The following is a 16,088-nucleotide window of genomic DNA, read 5'->3' as shown; positions in this document are numbered from 1 at the left end:
AAGGGAGTTTAGGAATTCTTGAGGATAATGCATGACGTCGTCAGTATCTAATACTGTATCAATGGATTTGTAGCATTTGGCCTCACCTGGGATTTGTAGTAGTATGTGTTCATTGATATGGTTGACACTGGAGTTTATGGCCGCAACTATAGCTCTTTCGCAAATCCATGTGTAGTCTTATTGATAATATGCACAATGTCAGGGTATACATGGTTGATGAGGTCATGTAAGGTAGAGAGAGGCGTACCTAAGTTGTGTATTTGAATGTTCCCATTTGTGTTAGTTACTTCTCCATTACCCACTTGTAGTAGAAGATCAGCAAATGTAGTATCTCCACCTCCCAAATGTGTCCGCATGTTAGTGCGTAACATGAGTGATTGTACGGAGTTCCGGAGGTGTGATCCTTTTAAGCATGCCTTTAGTATATCAGCGCGCGCCCCTCTTGGAACTACAGGAAGAGTTTGTCGGAAGTCACCAGCAAACATAAAAGTAACTCCACCCATAATGTTTGTTGAACTCCTAATGTCTTTTAGAGTTCTGTCGACGGCTTCGATATGTGAGCGGTGTGTCATAGTACATTCGTCCCACATGATAAGAGACACATTTTGAATCTGTGTGCCTAACGGTCCGTTTTTGCGTATAGAGCAGGTAGAATCTTTTTCTAGGGACACCGTTAAAGGTAGTTTAAAAGTTGAATGTGCGTTTTTACCTCCAGTGAGCAAAGGTGCAGCTATCCCTGAAGATGCAACAACAACAGCTAATAGTCCTACAGAGCGTATTTTTGCGAGTATAAGATTTATTAAGTACGTTTTTCCAGTCACTCCAGGGGCATCTAAGAAGAATAATTTCCCTTGTTTGTTTTGTACACTATGAACTATGCGGTTGTAGGCGAGTGCCTGATCAGGAACTAAGTTTGGCAAGTGCTGTGCAACGTATTCACGTAAGTTGTGTATACTTTGTTCGATTTCGGTTTGTTTGTACGGGGTATGGATTGTCGTGACCGCTGGTGGCAGTTTGAAATCTGCTAAGTGTCTTCTATTAGTATAAGTCCCTGGTTAAAGATGTCATTGCTCATTGTGATGGAGTTATTAAGTGTTTTCTGACTTATAGTATGCAGTATATCTTCACATAGATGTTCTTTATATTCGTCCCATAAAGCCATTGGATCAGATGGATTACAAAACAACAGAATAGTAACAAATAAGTCACGTAATTTTGACAGAGATTCTGAAATTGTAGCATCAGCTAATGTTTGTTTCCAATGTTTGTTGTCTTCAATAGGACCAAGTTTTTTTACATGCGGCTTGATATGTAGGCATTGTTACCCTATCAATGTTCAAAAGAGTCTCAAACCCTGTAGGACCACGAGCATGTTGTAAAAGAATGCGTAAGTGGAAGCACTCTGATTGGTTTGGGTGAATAGTGTACATCCTACCAAGAGCAGAGTGTTTCATTACCCCTGGGTGGCCTAATACCTTTTGTCCACGTTTCCTATGTGTAAAGATGTAATTAGCCCACGTATAGTATTGTGGTACTTCTTGGTATAGCAATGTTTTAGCAAAATGGTCGGATTGACACAATGTGAAAAACGCAGTAAGAGTTGTGTGTTTTGGGTTCTGTGCCACGTGTTGTAAGTTTTTTTGATGGAAATATACTCCTTGTCCATTGGGCAGATGTATGGCTAGATGTGTGACAGTGGGATGTCTTTCATGAATGTGAAACTCTAGAAGGCGCCACACCGCTTCAGAGGTGCTAATATAATGGCCATTGACATATGTTTCTAATTCATTGTGTTTGTTTTCGATAGTAGCAGTTGCTTGATCAGACCCTTTGTTAATATATTTGCAAATATATTTGATAGCTTTAACAGATTGGCAGTATTCGATGTTAATGTGAGCATAAAATATGCGGCACAGTAGAGGTGAATATGGAACTACCCACTGATTATTGGCAGTGACCTTTTGTCCTTTTACAGTGATGGTGACAGTATGTCCACCATGCTCCGGGCTTCTCCTACGGTAAATAGGATAACCATTAACACCTTTGCGGTCTCATTAGTCATAGCGGTGGGTATTTTTTTGTACAAATGCTGTTTTTCATACATGGTGAATGAATGTTGTGTTCACCACATGAGACATGTAACAATTTTTTTGAACGATCATAAACAGTAGTTGATCTGAGTTTGGATCAGGTAGCTCTGCGGATATAATGAGATCAACCTCATCGTGCTGTATTTTCTGTTTAAGCCACAATATGATGTGTACGTGAGGCAGCCCTCTCTTTTGCCATTCAACCGTAAATATGTAAGCCTTTGCAGCACCAAATATACCCTTTAGTGTGAGCAGTTTCATGAGTGCTTTAACTTTTAAATTGAATATACAGGCAACAATGTCATGTCGATCGCATGGCCTTTGTTTAGGGAATAATTGTGCTTTAATTTCAGGCCACTCTGGATTGCATGTAAATGTAATGAATAAATCTGGTCTCCCATACTGCCTGACGTATGTCATGGCATCTTGTGTTTTTTCGTGCATGTACCTTGGAGAGCCAGTGAAGGTAGCGGGTAATATAACGTGTTGCCCAATATCTTGTGCATTGACGTTGTGATCTTTATTACGGGCATCTTTCAAATGGATGTAGTTTTCAGCGCGTAGCTGTGTTTGATTTCGTCTGATAAAGTCCAGTCTTTCAGTGATAATTTTTGCCATCATATCTACAATGTATTGATTAAATAGATTGCGGAACCAATGCAAGGTATTTAAAGTTCCGTATCGAACCATAAGAGTATAGGCATAGTACTGCATGCATGTTATGGTTTTGTTCTTAATGGAACGGCCTTGTGGTATATTTAGACAATAGCCATCTTCCCCTGTAGGGAATAGAATTGGGTATTGTAAAGGATCATATGATCTATGCAATTCAGAAACTTAAAGTAATAGTCCGTCCCGGGTATGTAAGACAATGTCGTGTGGCCCTTTGTTTTCGTTGACTAAAAGAACAGCAACCTCATCCGTGGTGGGTGCATTATATCTGCCTTGATGGGCATTTTGAGGACGTTGATCTGCGTGGATAATTATTTTTAAGTCCTCATTATTGATATTCATTTCATAGTTGTACTTTAGGGACTGAATATATCTGTTATGAGTGTGCAATGTTTCCTGTAGTTCTTGAATAATCTGCATCTTTAAATGTGGCACCATGTGTGTCCGTGCGTGTAGTTGTTGCTGTTCAGATAGGAAATATATTTGTAGAAACTGGCGGATTGCATTCTTCTGGAGAAGACTACCAATTAAGTGGTATACTTGCCCATGTATTTTAAATGTAGGCTTGAAATTTCTTTCCCTTACTTCATTTGCCCCAAAGGATGTCATTTGGAAGAGAGTATTGTAATGGCGCGTGTTTGCCAAAAAATGAGTTGAAAGTGTATGACTTCCATCAAGTAGTTGCCTAATGAGTACAGGTGGATCTTGAATGTTGTTGATAATGACTTCCCTGAGGAGCAGCAAAGGCCTTGTGGTTCAGTCTTCTATTTAAGTGTGTTGCACTTGGTACACACCTTGTCCATGTTGCCAATGTTTACATGTGGATGGTTCATGTAGTCATTAAGTGGGTTGTAGTGGAAGGCAGATCTGAGAGTGTGTACATTGTGCTGCTGTTGTAGTGCATGGTGTTGTGATACATGTCTTTCAGATTGCAGTGTTGTCGGTACTACAGTTGTTGTGTCAGGTATGTTGTGTGTGTTGTGTTGTGCATCATTGAAAGTGTAAGTGATCTGTGTTTGAATGTAGTTAGTGTCTGTAGTAGTGGAAGTGTGTGCTTGTGTATTTAGGTGAGCAATAGGTTACGAAAGGCGTGTAGTTTGGTGAGTGTAAGCAGCAGAGGTTGATGGAGCAGACGTGTTTGTTAACATTTGTGCATGAGTGTCTTGGCTTTGGCGCATGCGCTTATTCTTTTGCGCCCGTGTTTTATATGTTGTCCTTCCAAGTTGTGTCTTTCTCTTTGCCATAGTTGGTTATCCGTGTATTTTAAGCTGTCTGTAGTGTGTATTTACTTCACAGAAGTTGTTATTGGTGTGTGAAAGTAGAGTCCTTTGAATTGTGGCTCGAATTTCCTTTGATGTGGTAGTTGCGATGTGAAATCGTTGATTTACAGAGTTTGGGAGATTTGGGAGGAGGAATTAGAAACCGGAGGAACATGGCGGCAGGCTGACGTCTGCGGCGAGAGCTCCGGAAGGTTTTTTCCCCGCATTTACGCTGAACCTATGGCGCTGAAACTGTGAGAATGAGCATGAGATCTCGCCCCCCCTAGTACCCCCACTTTAATTCTTTTTTACGTACTGTTATTGTTCCCGCAAGGCGAAATTCACCTCGCCCGCTACGCTGCCGATTCTGCACCCGAACCCTCACCCGCCTAGCAGACGCAGACGTAGCAGACGCCCGGACTATGGTCTGGAGTAGCGTCCAGGCAAGACACACTTCCTGGTTTGGTGCCTCGTCTCTCTGTGCTTCGGTGAACCGAGAGGTAGGTGAGGCGGAGGAGGCGCATGCTGCGGGTACCGCTGGACCAGCACCCCGGAAACCGGGCGAGTATCTGGCGGAGGTCGAGGCAACTGTTGGCAAGAGTCAGCCTCAGCTCACCTCTGAGCTGCAACCATTTCAACCTCATACGGTCAGTGAAGGGGGCACGGGGGTCTAACTGGATGTCAGATTGCCAAGCTGCAGAAGCCGCTGCAGGGGTGAAGTTCTTTTTGGGGGTGTCTGGGGCGGCCACTGTGGACTGTGTGGATTTTGTAGATATTGCCCCATTCACTCTGAGTCCCGTGCAGCGCGAGGGGATGGACCCAGGTGTAACTTTTGACCCAGCGCATTTGTACCCTCCCCGCTCCAGTACAGAAGCTGATATAATCCCTTTGACTGCAGCCTCCAGGTGTAACCAGGGAGGGGAGAAAGGCAACAACAAAGATAAGCCTAAGGATAAGGCTCTCCCACACGTACCCCCAGCAGCCCAGGTCAGGAACATATATCAGCTCAGGTCCAACCCAGAGCTACAAAAGACCGGGATAGGGTGCCTGGGTACCTCTAGGGTAGAGGTAACACCACTTACCCCTAAAGAGAAGAGGAGAGAGAGGAGGGGAAAAACCGGGAGATCAGGTGAGGCTAAGAAGCAAAAGCTGCCTAAGGCATGCATATCCTTGCCGAAGCCCACACCCTCCTTAAAATCTTACTTTAGAATCATGGAGCAAGTTGTAGATCCTTAGGTGGGGAAACCTTCCATGCCGACCCCTGCTTTTAACTCGGACACTGCGGTCAGCACTATAAGTGCCCCGCCAGTTGATCGTTCTAATGTGGCCGATGTGTCCTGTATCCCCGGGGTGTCTCAACCAGTGCCTCTTGAAAATAGATATACTGTCTTGGCGGACAGTGCGGACACAGAGGACATAGAGGACCAGACAGAAACGGAAGCAGTCTCCTTAAGTCAAAATCCCCCTCGGGGAGATCAAGCAAATCTATTGAATCTTGCAATTAAAGCTGTAGATGGGACAAGGAGCGATAAGGCCAGCAAGACAGCACTAACAATCTCAGATGGAGGCATTTCGCAGGTAAAGTCACTCCTTCTCAACCTTAGAGAAGACCTTCTGTCAAAACTAGATAAAAAGTTTGACACCTCTGAAGCGAATCAAAGAAGTATACATGAGCAGTGCTCCAACCTGGAAGCAAAGTTAGATGATGTCTGCAAACGAACTTGGAGGACGATGTCAGCTTGCTCATAGGGGCCTCAAAAAGGCACGACAGAGACATTGAAACCCTCAGAGTTCAGAACAGAGCCCTACAGATGGATGTCGAAAGACTCGAAATTCACTCCAGGAGAAACAACCTGAAGTTCTTAAAAATTCCTGAGGGAGTAGAAAATGGCGATGTCAAGGGCCTCATTTGCAAGCTTCTGAGGGAGGGTGTTCTTAAAGACAGCCCGGAGATCAATTTGGAGGCGGAGATTCAGAGAGCACACAGAGACCCCTTCAGGCAGCATGCGGGGAGGGCAGGCCTGGGAAAGATTTTGGTAAACTTTCACACTTTCACCGTGAAAGAACTGATCCTGAGCAGGGCATTGCCCGATAAAACACTCCAAATCGGCTCTGCTCACTATCTTATCCGCTCGGATGTGGGGAAGGTAAGGGCGCAACGGCAATGGGAATTGGGGAATCGGATGCCAGACTTAAAAGGTATGGGCGCACAGGTGCAGAAGAAGTTCCCAGCGTTCTTGAAAGTTGTGTGGAGAAACAAAACGCACAATTTTACTTCACCTCAAGAAGTTGACACGTTTCTTACCCTAATGCGAGATAGCTCCCACTAGTCATATCCGATCCTAACTACCAGGAGGTCACTTTACTGCCCACATAGCGCTTTCTTCCCAAAACAGCCTAGGAAACAGTATAAGACCCTCGAGGCAGAGCCCTCATGTTTACTTAAATAGCCGGCGGTGTCCCTGAGGGGGAGGGGGATAAATGAATAGTGTGAAAAACAAAGATAAAAAATGGGAAAAAATACTCCTCATGTACATAAAGAGATGCACCGTATTCTTGCTGAGAGCCGGTTAGTGAATCATTCTGTGGGTAGATCGCCTATCTGGCCAACATGACATGTAAGATAACATTTATCAGCTGGGATGTCAATGGGTTGAGGGATAGAAAGAAAGCACGTAGGATAATCACTTTCTTATATAACTCAGGAGCACATATTTGTCTCCTTGAGGAGACACATTTAGAGAAAGAGGAATGCAAGTTAGCATTTAAAAAATGCAGATGGATTCAGGATGTAATCTGCTCAGAACAAAGTAGCAGTACGAGAGGGGTGGCTATATTAATTCGAGCGAACGCAGGGATCAGGCTCACGAAATATGAGACAGACCATTCTGGGAGATGGCTGGTGACATCTCTAATAGCCGGGCATACTCCCCTCACATGTGCAGTGTATTACGGTCCTTATCAGGATGTTCAATGGGGCACTGACGAAACTCAAAAATACCTTAGTAGAGACAGAGGGTCCTATAATCCTTGGGGGCGATTTTAATCTCATTTTCGATAAAGATCTGGACCGTACTTCCAGAGTCAGATTCACTCCCCCCCAAAAATCCAGATTGGAGCTCAAGAACATCATGCGGGACTTCAACCTAACAGATATTTGGAGACTAAAAAATACAGGGAAAATGGACTATTCCTTCTACAGCAGAAGGTATGGCCATCACTCTAGAATTGATTTCTTCCTACTAGATAAAACTCTCTCTTCTGCAGTGGACTCCATAGCTTATATTCCGGCAATCCTGTCTGACCATTCAGTTGTTGAGATGGTGATTCATCTGAAGCAAAAAGCACAACAAAGGAGATGGACCTTAGACAAGACACTACTACTCGAAGAGGGGGTCAGGCAGGACCTTATGACTCGGTCTGAGGAGTTTTTCAGGATTAACAATGGGTCAGAAAGTAAACAAACGGTTTGGGAAACATACAAAGCCTGTATTAGAGGCCTGCTGACTACCCTGATGATTAGGAGGAATAAACTGAGAAGGGAGAAGAGGGAAGCACGTCTCCTGAAACTCAAATCAAAGGAACTGGAGCTTCAGAGAGCCTCAATGGAGCAGTTACACATCAGGCTCGCCCTCCAGAGGGAACTGGACATTCTGCGAGCAGAGTACCAAGCGGTGCTCGATAAAGACCTAAAGGATAAATGGGATGAAAGCAAGCTTCAACACTTTGAGTATGGGGAAAAATGTGGTCGCCTCTTTGCATGGAAAGCCCAAGCCGACAAAACCAGGAACCAGATTGACAGCCTATCACGGACAAGTACAGGGAAAACCACACATGATGACGATCTCATCAGAGAAGAGGCCAAAACCTACATGCAATCCCTGTACGGAACCAATACACCTCAGAACGGGCAGCGGGTGGAAAACTGGCTGAACAATATACAGCTCCCCGAACTATCAGAGATAGAAAGATCTTTCCTCAGCTCTGAGATAAGGGAAGGAGAGTTGAGGATTCAAATCTCGAAGATGGTTAAAGGCAAAGCCGCAGGCCCCGACGGGCTCCCGGTTGAACTTTATAAAATAGCAATCGATCAAATAGCCGTAGACTTGACATTACTATTTAATGAAATCTTACTCCGAGGGGGGCAGGCTCCAAGGTCATGGGCTGAGGCCACAGTTACTCTAATATTGGAGCTGAATAAAGATCCTGGTAAGATAGAGTCATATAGACTGATCTCGTTATTAAACGTCGACTATAAGGTCTTTGCGGGGGTACTATCGAAGAGACTGGCCAAGGTAGTAAAATCTATAGTCCATTGTGATCAAAGGGGGTTTATCCCAGATAGGCAACTCAACGAATTGACTTTTCAAGTGAATGCCGCAATAGACGTCGCCATAGAGAAAAAGCTGCCCCTGAACATCGTGGCAGTCGATGCCGCCAAGGCTTTCGATCAGGTAGAATGGGAGCATCTCTGGTCGGCCATAGCCAAATTTGGCCTCCCAAACAACTTTGTAACAGCTACCAAGTCCCTATACTGTGCACCAACAGCTAAAATCTTGGTAAACGGCTCTCTCACGGATCAGATACCTATTGCCCGAGGAACTCGACAGGGCTGCCCTCTATCACCCCTTTTGTTTAATTTATATATCGAGCCTCTTGTCTGCCTGCTTAGATCAGATCCCGTAATTAAACCAGTCAAGATCGCGGATTTAGAGCTGAAATTTGCGTTATACGCAGATGATTTGTTGATGTATACCTCAAACCCGGAAGAAGAACTGCCTAGAATAATACACCCTGCAGAAGGTTTCGGTGAGATCTCAGGGTATACAATCAACGCGGATAAAACAGAAATCATGGAATGGAACCAGCAGGCAGAGACAGCAGGAAGTAAAACCAAAATGAGGTATCTAGGAGTCCATCTAGCTAAAAAGATCGATGACATTCCAAAATTAAATCTAGATAGAGTCATTAAGGACACGAGTGCCCTGATGGTCCTCTCTCCCTTTAAACATCTATGGGAGGGTGAACCTACTTAAAATGATTATCCTCCCAAAAATTACGTTTCTATTCAATTCTATCCCCGTACCTTTACCGTTGCCATTAATTAAAAAGCTGCAAGGGAAATTGGGATCTTTCATCTGGAACTCTAGGGCTCCACGAATTACCTGGAAAAAACTCAGAAGAAGCCTAAAAACAGGAGGGCTGGCTTTTCCAGACCTACTGCTTTACTGCCAGGCGTTTCATTTCAAACACTTTAGATTAATGGCCGGCCAAATAGATCAATCATCTTTGGGTATATTATTTTCTGCCTTACTACAGGACGTCCCCCAGGGACCAGACTTTTTCCTCTTTAAGTTCGGGGACCCACATTTTTTAAAAAGTAAGGCTTAAGATCCTGGGGACAGCCCTGAGAAATTGGGTATTTGTCAGGAATAAGCTTAACATCCCTTATTATGCTATACAGGCCCCAATATGGGATTCACCAGGGTTATCAGCATGCCTGAATGACCAATTGTCCCTACCATTAAAGCTGGCAGGGTTGAACTGTTGGGGGGACCTGCAGGAGGGCGGACAGCTTTTGAGTTGGGACACACTTGCTATCCTGACAAGGGGCACACTCACCAGGTTTAAATATTACCAGTTATCCGGGTGGTGGTCAACCAGACCTGCAGGTAGCAAAATCCCAAATCCCAAATTTGATGCAGTGACGAGAAGGGGCAGGTGGAAGAGCCAAATTGCATTTTGGTATTTAGCGCTGCTCGAGGACGAGGAAGTGACAGAACTTGACCTAAGTAAACTGTGGAATAACGCCTTAACATCGGACAGCGGAACTTTCAGTGATCTGTGGCTTGACTCTTTTACCATCCTACAATCCATAGTCAAGCCAGCGGCACTAAAAAGAAACCACCTATATACTATGTACAGGGTATACATAACTCCAAAGAAACTGCCCAAATTTTCCAATCTAGTTTACTATTGCCCGAGGTGCAGCCACTCCAACGCGGATGATGTCCACATGTTCGCTGACTGTCCCGAACTAAAAGACTATTGGGGCAAGATTAGCGATTTTCTGGAAAAGGTCCTCTCAGCGCCCATCGCGATAACCACAACCACTATACTTTCAGGGCTACGTATGGGTTATAATGTAAATGATCTCCCCACTAAATTTGCTTTTTATGTCATTCTCCTCGCAAGGCTGCAGAGCCTGGAAGGATCCAACACCCCCCACCTTCCCGAGCTGTTTACGGCAAATTGTGACCACTAGTAAGTCTGACATGGCTTGTGATCCCTCGAGTTTGGTTAAAGTTTGGGCGGCCCTGGAGGCATGGCAACTTAGATGATTGGTTCTCCAATGATTTATCTGGAGCCCTGCCGGTTCCCTTGACTCTTAAGTAGCATGGTAGCCCACAAGACGGCGAAACAGAGTATTGATGGGAAGGCAGTGGCTACTTGAGGGTTCAGGCTTACCACCTAGCTATAGGCCGATAACAACAAGGGCCGGACTAGGACGACCAAATTGCATCGAGGTGCCAGTTTCCCATCAAGAGTTCCAATTATGGTATATGAGGATTACCCCCAAAAAAAGAACATAAAAAAAACAGAAATCGTTGATTTACAGAGTTCAGTGACTTGGAGAGTGGAGTGTGTGACAGTGCGCGGTATAGAGGCAGCGCGTGTGTTAAATTCCAGTCCGTGTTAAGTTTAGTGTGTGCTCAGTGCCGCTAAGTGTACTGATCCGCCGGCTAGAGCCGTGGTTGATGTTACCATCCGCGTGTAAATCCGTTTAATGAAAGAGTTGAGTGACAGCGAGTAGGAGAGGCTGCTGTAATTGTTCCCGCAGACACGGTCATTCCCATGTTCCCCCGCTTGAGGCCCAGCTGCAGCCCTGGTTGATGTTAGCAGGCGCGTGTCCCCCCGCTTGAGTCCCAGCTGCAGCCCTGGTTCCTGTTAGCAGGCGTATGCAATTAGTGTAGTGATCCGCCGCCTGAGCCTGGCTACAGGCCTGGTTGATGTTAGCAGTCGCATGTATTTTTGTTTAATGAGAGCGTTAGCAGGTGCGGGTAAATCTGTTTAATGAGAGAGTTGAGTGACAGCGAGTAGGAGAGGCTGCAGTAATTCTCCCCACAGATACGCTCATTCGCGTGTTCCCCCGCTTGAGTCCAAGCTGCAGCCCTGGTTGATGTTAGCAGTCGCATGTAATGAGTGTAGAGATCCGCCGCCTGAGCCCGGCTACAGCCCTGGCTGATGTTAGCAGGCACGTGTAATTTGGTTTAATGTGATAGTTCAGTAACAGCGCGCATGAGAGGCTGCAGTAATTGACCCCGCAGACACGCTCAGTCGTGTGCCCCCGCTTGAGGGCCAGCGGCGACCATCTAACAATTAGAATTGTGTGAGTCTTGAATGATTGTTTCCCACTGTTATGACCCACACCGACGGTCTTCGGCCCGAGAGCATTTCATACGCACCCAGGCCAAGCCACACACTGCGTTGGGCCCTTTTAGATGCACCCAGGCCAAGGCACACACTGCATTCGGCCCCCCCAGTATGTGTGAGACAACTGGCAGTCCCCCATGTGAGCCTAGCGAATGGTTACTTACCACGCTTCCTGGTGAACGCCTTTGTCACGCCCCCAGTACACGGCCACAGCAGACGATCTGATTAATGTAGGACCCAGTTGGCATGAAGTGCGGAACGTAGCACACGCCCCCAGCGTTTGTCACGTCCCCCAGCGTGCCCCTTACAGCGGCGCAATTGCGCAATTGGCGCTTCACATGGCATGAAGGGCGGATACACGCCTACTGTGTTTGTCACAGCCCCAGCGTGTCACGCCCCCAGCGTGCCCCTTGCAATTGCATAATTGGCGCTTGTATGTACGACTCACATGGCATAAAGGGCGGAGCGTACCACACGCCCCCAGCGTTTGTCACGCCCACAGCACACGCCCGCAACAGTTTGTCACACCCCCAGCACACGCCCACAGCAGAACGCAGACACGCCCACAAGAGACTACTTTACTGTCACGGTTCTTTTACCTTTAAATTTATATGGTGTCCGTCTGCATAGTCTATGTCCTTCTGCTGCAACTGCCCTTTCCAACGCTGTATTGGGTGTTGTGATTGGTGCTGTGGTTACTGAGATTACCCTCCTCAAAGGCGGCACAGCCACTCTGAAGGGCCGGCTCCTGCTACCTCCTGAGTTGGCCACCCTTGGGAGGTAGCTGTTTGCTTTTGCTTGGTGGGAGCAGAAAGACATAAAATACTGGCCAGAAATGAGCAGCAAGAGGCAGAATGAAGGTCAGCAACGAGCAGAAAGAGGCAAAATACAGGTCAACAATGAGCAGAAAGAGGAAAGGTAAAAGTCAGAAATGAGGAGAAAGAGACAGAAAGAAGGTCAGAAATGAGCACAAGAGGAAAAATAAAATTCAGCAATGGGCAGAATGAGGGAAAATAAAGCTCAGCAATGAGCTGATAGAGGTAGTAAACTAGAGGCCAGCAACAAGCCGAAAGAGATAAAGTAAAGGGTTGAAACAAGCAGAAAGAGGCAAAATAAAGGCCAGCAATGAGCAGAAAGAGGCAAAATAGAGATCAGAAGCGAGCAGAAAAAGGCAAAAGAGAGGTCAGAAATTAGCACGAAAGAGGCAAAATAAAGGTCATATATATATATATATTGCTTTCACACAAGTTATCCACCTGCTAGGACGCACTCAAGGCACAGACGAATCCCACTGTTTGTAGCAGAATTCTTTATTCACAGCAAACCGGCAGCAGTGTCCTGACAATTCTATAGCCCTACGCGTTTCGGAGCTGCTTGCTCCTTGTTCACGGGCAATTTGCAAGTCAATTAGGCAGAGGTGAGCAATCAGCAAGTTCTCATTCTCATTTCTTTTATGTCTTCCGGTAGACTTTTTACACCACAGCACTCTGGGACTCGTAGTGCCATTGCTCCTTAGTTAAACCCTTAGGTGGGTACTGCTGCATGACATTAAAATATTTGCATTTTAAAAGCTCTCCAGTGAGCCTCAGGGCAAAAAGCTCTGGTTTAATTATCTTTACACTGTACCTTCTGCCAGCTCCATTCCAGATAGTCTTTAGGAAGCAGCCCAAATTCTTTTCATGGCGGTTCATCCTCCTGACCGGGACTGGCCGGATTTATTGCTTTCACACAAGTTATCCCACCTGCGAGGACGCACTCAAAGCACAGACAAATCCCATTGTTTGTAGCAGAATTCTTTATTCACAGCAAACCGGCAGCAGTGTCCTGACAATTCTGTAGCCCTACGCTTTTCGGAGCTGCTTGCTCCTTGTCCATGGGCAATTTGCAAGTCAATTAGGCAGAGGTGAGCTATCGGCAAGTTCTCATTCTCATGATATATATATATATATATATATATATATATATATATATATATATATATATATATCCATCAAATCCAGGAACCCACCTTGGAATGGCCACTCAGAAGCTTCGTGAAAAGACGTCTCTTTATTGCAGCATGCCAGTGAGCAAATTCAGGGAAAACACTTCTAAATAAAGTTCACCAAACGCGTTTCGAGAGCCACAAGCTCTCTTCGTCAGTGGCTGAGTGTAATGAAACGAAGTTCACATAGTCAATCCTTTAAAACACCTGCCCCTCAATGGGCGTGGCTGCACACGGCATCCTGGGTGTTGTAGTGTTCGTGATAATGTCCAAGTGGATGCGCCCTTCGTGTCTTGTGCACATAGATAATCCCTTGTGGGTTGAAGTGAGATTCACCTTCTTTCATTCACCCTGCTCTGCTGCTGCAATGCCGTGGGACACGCTCGCATGCCTGGATAGCGTCGCTCCCCTTCTGCCTTTGATTACGCTGCACCTGCCAGGTGCCAAAGGTCGTAGTGTACGAAGGGCCAATTCCGCGACCGGGACGGCCGCTACAAATCCATCAAATCCAGGAACCCACCTTGGAATGGCCACTCAGAAGCTTCGTGAAAAGACGTCTCTTTATTGCAGCATGCCAGTGAGCAAATTCAGGGAAAACACTTCTAAATAAAGTTCACCAAACGCGTTTCGAGAGCCACAAGCTCTCTTCGTCAGTGGCTGAGTGTAATGAAACGAAGTTCACATAGTCAATCCTTTAAAACACCTGCCCCTCAATGGGCGTGGCTGCACACAGCATCCTGGGTGTTGTAGTGTTCGTGATAATGTCCAAGTGGATGCGCCCTTCGTGTCTTGTGCACATAGATAATCCCTTGTGGATAGAAGTGAGATTCACCTTCTTTCATTCACCCTGCTCTGCTGCTGCAATGCCGTGGGACACGCTCGCATGCCTGGATAGCGTCGCTCCCCTTCTGCCTTTGATTACGCTGCACCTGCCAGGTGCCAAAGGTCGTAGTGTACGAAGGGCCAATTCCGCGACCGGGACGGCCGCTACAAATCCATCAAATCCAGGAACCCACCTTGGAATGGCCACTCAGAAGCTTCGTGAAAAGACGTCTCTTTATTGCAGCATGCCAGTGAGCAAATTCAGGGAAAACACTTCTAAATAAAGTTCACCAAACGCGTTTCGAGAGCCACAAGCTCTCTTCGTCAGTGGCTGAGTGTAAAGTTCACATAGTCAATCCTTTAAAACACCTGCCCCTCAATGGGCGTGGCTGCACACGGCATCCTGGGTGTTGTAGTGTTCGTGATAATGTCCAAGTGGATGCGCCCTTCGTGTCTTGTGCACATAGATAATCCCTTGTGGGTTGAAGTGAGATTCACCTTCTTTCATTCACCCTGCTCTGCTGCTGTAATGCCGTGGGACACGCTCGCATGCCTGGATAGCGTCGCTCCCCTTCTGCCTTTGATTACGCTGCACCTGCCAGGTGCCAAAGGTCGTAGTGTACGAAGGGCCAATTCCGCGACCGGGACGGCCGCTACAAATCCATCAAATCCAGGAACCCACCTTGGAATGGCCACTCAGAAGCTTCGTGAAAAGACGTCTCTTTATTGCAGCATGCCAGTGAGCAAATTCAGGGAAAACACTTCTAAATAAAGTTCACCAAATGCGTTTCGAGAGCTCACTGGCATGCTGCAATAAAGAGACGTCTTTTCACGAAGCTTCTGAGTGGCCATTCCAAGGTGGGTTCCTGGATTTGATGGATTTGTAGCGGCCGTCCCGGTCGCGGAATTGGCCCATCGTATACTACGACCTTTGGCACCTGGCAGGTGCAGCGTAATCAAAGGCAGAAGGGGAGCGACGCTATCCAGGCATGCGAGCGTGTCCCACGGCATTGCAGCAGCAGAGCAGGGTGAATGAAAGAAGGTGAATCTCACTTCAACCCACAAGGGATTATCTATGTGCACAAGACACGAAGGGCGCATCCACTTGGACATTATCACGAACACTACAACACCCAGGATGCCGTGTGCAGCCACGCCCATTGAGGGGCAGGTGTTTTAAAGGATTGACTATGTGAACTTCGTTTCATTACACTCAGCCACTGACGAAGAGAGCTTGTGGCTCTCGAAACGCGTTTGGTGAACTTTATTTAGAAGTGTTTTCCCTGAATTTGCTCACTGGCATGCTGCAATAAAGAGACGTCTTTTCACGAAGCTTCTGAGTGGCCATTCCAAGGTGGGTTCCTGGATTTGATGGATATATATATATATATATATATATATATATATATATATATATATATATATATATATATATATATATATATATATACACACTATTTATTTATTTATTTACGGGTTTATAACGCGCTGGAATCAACTCCAACCGGAGTATCTCTGCGCCCTTAACACCAGAAGCACGATCAAGCAGTCAGTGGATAGCAAATTAGTTCTGAAAAAGGAAAGTTTTGAGCTTCTTTCTAAAGGTCAGATGTTCAGAACATTGCCTAAGCTCAAAGGGGAGCTTATTCAATAAAATAGGACCAACTACAGATAAGGCTTTACCACCCTATCTGGCCTTTCTTACTGCAGGCACTCTCAGGAGAAGCTGGTTGCTGGACCTGAGGGACCGACCCGGATTATATGGGATGAATTTATCTCTCCAGTGCGATGGCCCTAGTCCGTTTAGGCTTTTATGTATTAAACAGC

General features: G+C 46.0%; 1 protein-coding gene across 4 annotated transcripts in view; it reads right to left on the bottom strand.

The window, feature by feature from the left end:
* Nucleotides 1-16,088, bottom strand: part of SIM2 (SIM bHLH transcription factor 2) — a 635,950-nt gene that overhangs the window by 156,432 nt on the left and 463,430 nt on the right. The gene's annotated exons all lie outside the window — the stretch shown is intronic.

The sequence above is a fragment of the Lissotriton vulgaris genome, chromosome 8, assembly GCF_964263255.1.
Source record: "Lissotriton vulgaris chromosome 8, aLisVul1.2, whole genome shotgun sequence".
Classification (NCBI taxonomy): domain Eukaryota; kingdom Metazoa; phylum Chordata; class Amphibia; order Caudata; family Salamandridae; genus Lissotriton; species Lissotriton vulgaris.
Note: the sequence above shows the minus strand (reverse complement) of the source record. Positions and strands in the feature narration are given on the sequence as shown.